General features: G+C 44.8%; 1 pseudogene; it reads left to right on the top strand.

The window, feature by feature from the left end:
* The first annotated feature begins 876 nt into the window (after positions 1 to 876).
* On the top strand, positions 877 to 2638 carry LOC110343852 (motile sperm domain-containing protein 1 pseudogene; annotated as a pseudogene).
* The last annotated feature ends 586 nt before the right edge of the window (positions 2639 to 3224 follow it).

The following is a 3224-nucleotide window of genomic DNA, read 5'->3' on the forward strand; positions in this document are numbered from 1 at the left end:
AATATTTAAAAATTGGACCGGGGATTTAGCTCAGGGCTGCTGTTGCCTGCCTCACAAGTGCAAGGTCCTGAGTTCAATCCCCAGTACCAAAAAAAAAAAAAAAAAAGTAAAAGTTGTGTGTTACTCAGCTATTTGTTGCAGTCATCAAAGGTTACAAGTGATCAGGAGTGGTGAGTGACAGGGGCTGGCACTTTTAGAGTCTTGATTTGAGGCCTCAACTAAGATAACTGAATTATTTTGCTGGCCCACCATCAAGACTACAAAAATAGCCCATGAAAATGCAAACATTAGTTTACTCAAACTTTGGCCAAATTGGGAGGGCAGATAGTCCACTGCTTCCCCTACCCCTCAGTTCAGTTCACAGCAGTACTAAGATAAACAAACACGCATAGATATCTCTGGGTAAAAAGAGTCAATATTATTAAGATGTCACTTCTTCCCAATTTGAGCAATAGATTAAGCAAATCTCAATCAATATCTCAGAAAGTTATTTTATGAATATTAATAAATTTTGAAATTTGTATGAAAAGCCAAGATTCAAGAATGGTCAACACGATGAGGAAAAAACAGCACAAATTCCGAAGACAGTCCCCACTTTCAAAACACTTTGCACCTCTAGTAATCAAGAAAGTCAGCTAGTCAGCTTCCACTGCTGTAAGGAAACACCTGAGATGAGCAACTTAGATGATCCCCACTGTGAGGTACAAGGAGGATGGAGAGCTAATTCCACAGTGGCGCTGCCAGGTGGGGCCTTTGGGGGGCGAGGAGGATGAGATGAAGTCACCAAGGTGGAGACCTCAGGATAGGTTCTGATAGTTGCAAAGAAGAAGGAGAGGGGCCATTCAGGCACTCAACCCCCTCCCTGTTTCGTCCCACATGACATCCTGGCTACCTCGGGACTCTGCCACCGCACGTGCGCCTCTCGACCCCCCTCTCCACTCCCTCAGCGGCCCTGCAGGGAGGCCTGAGCTGCTGGGTTGGAGGGAACCCAGCACACCATCTTGACGTGGGTCTGGCCTCTGACAGGAGCCCAGCAGAGGATTGCGCAGGCGCTGCTGCCCTCTGCCGGCTGCATAGCGCATTACAGGCATCTCAGGGAAATGCGGAGCTATTAGTTGCAGGGAAAGAGCTGGTGATGAGGATTTCCACGTGAAGTTTAAAGTGTCAAACGCTGGCGTCCTAGTGAAGATGCCAGGCAGACAGTTGGATGTACTACTCCAAGACTGAGAGACAGTGGGGCTGAAGGCAACGTCAGGGAGCTGTGGGAGAGGAGGGGCAGTTCAAGCATGAGGCTGGATAAGACCAGCAAGAGCCTGTGAAGAGGGGACCATAGGTGAGCCCTGAGTCTCCAACAGCAACTCCCCAAGGGAGAGGGGGAGCTTAGCGGGGAGCCTGAGAAGAAAAGCCCTGCGAGTAAGGGAGGAGCCAAGAGGCAGGGCTCCCCAGAGACCCCCTTGCCCCAGGACCGGTGGGTGCTGGTCACCCCTTTCTGCCAGGACAGCCCTGATTCCAGGGCAGCGTCACCACAGAGAGAGGATTCATCATCTGTGCCTAACGCTGCTGAGTGCAGAAAATCAACCCCGTCGGGGTGAGAAGGTCTTACTTCCCAGGCAAGCAGCACCACCACAATCCCCATTATCCCTGCTGGAGAGGAGGTTCACTGAGAAGACTGACAGAATGCCAGACCTAGAAGAAAACAGGGCTCATTCTTGGGGCGGGGAGAGGTGGCATTTGAGTCCTCCGGTATCCCAGCAGGCAGTGCAGCCCGGAGACGCTGACAAAGGAGCAGAGAAATATTCGCGGCTGTTTTCCCAGGAACCTGTGTTGCAGAGATTGCCAAAATGCTTTGGAGTTTTTAATTGAATATAAGAAAAGTCCAAAGTAGATTTGAGACTGTAAAACAGAAACTGCAGTAAGGGCGATTCAGTGCCTATGCATCAACAAAAAGACAACCAGAGTTAGTAGAAGGAAATCTTCCTGTTTCTGTGTTTCCCACGGAGCTCATATTTTATACAGATGATCAGTCAACACATAAGCAAGTGTTGATTCTGTACAATCCCTATGTGTTTGCCTTAAAGTTCAAAGTTTTGTGTACTACTCCAAATAAGTATGCTGTCGTTGATGCTGCAGGTGCAGTAAAGCCTCAGTGTTGTGTGGATATTGTGATTCATCATAGAGATGTTTGATCCTGTCACTGTGGTGTAATAGACAAATTCCGTCTCCAAGTTTCCAAGCAAAGCCAGAGGAAGGCTTCAGGAAGGAGAGAGGTTGTTGCTACTCTTCTCCCATCTGCAAAAGAACAACAAAAGGAAGAAGAGGGGAAAAAAAGAATAAAGGAACACTTAACTGAAAGTTTATTTTTTGAGCAGTCATTTCAACCAGAAAGCAAAACTGTCTCCTCAGGACCTAGTTTACCGGTGGTCTTCCTGGGAGTGGTGTGCATTGCAGCCCTGATGCTGCCTACGCTGGGGGACATGGAATCGCTGGTGCCTCTCTACCTCCACTTAAGTGTGAACCAAAAATTAGTGACTGCTTATATCTTAGGTCTTATCACAATGGCTATACTTAAAACATGAGTGAGGATTTCAACTGACTTCTAAAGTAAATTAATCTTAAATATGAATGTGGACTGCCTTTCTCTATTTCACTCCATTATCATGCTACACATTATTGAATGATTTCAAATCATTGTAAATGTATAATATATTTTAAATTACTCTATAATTTTATTTGAAGGACTCTAGCACATTATGTTACAGTCAGCAAGGATGCTTCTGAGTGACATTTAGGAAATTATTTAATGAAATTCTTTTTATATCTATACCTATGGTACAAAAAGATTTTAATTAAAACATTTGTTATTTTCTCATCTTTTTAAAATTCACTTTGATTGATAAAGGTCACGGGTCCTTCAAAGTTAAAGGCCTCAAAGAGCAAACTTTCCAGCCTGAAAATCAAATTACTTTTATTTTCTAGCTGTGAACATAAACATAACTATCTGAATTATACTTTGCCCTCTATTGTCATAAAGAGTTGCTATGATGGGGCTGGGGACTTAGCTCAGTGGTTCCATTGCTTGCCTCGCAAGCGCAAGGACCCCAGTTTGATCCCCAGTACCAAGAAAAAAAAAAAGAGTTGCTATGATGTTTCTAAAATAAGAGTTTGCAGTTAATGTGTAGAAGGTTAAAAAAGGGATAAGGTACTAAGGGATTGTGCTTATTCTA

This window comes from Heterocephalus glaber, unplaced genomic scaffold (genome assembly GCF_053883595.1).
Source record: "Heterocephalus glaber isolate CG9 unplaced genomic scaffold, H.glaber_assembly_v1.0 deba00001662, whole genome shotgun sequence".
Classification (NCBI taxonomy): Eukaryota; Metazoa; Chordata; class Mammalia; order Rodentia; family Bathyergidae; genus Heterocephalus; species Heterocephalus glaber.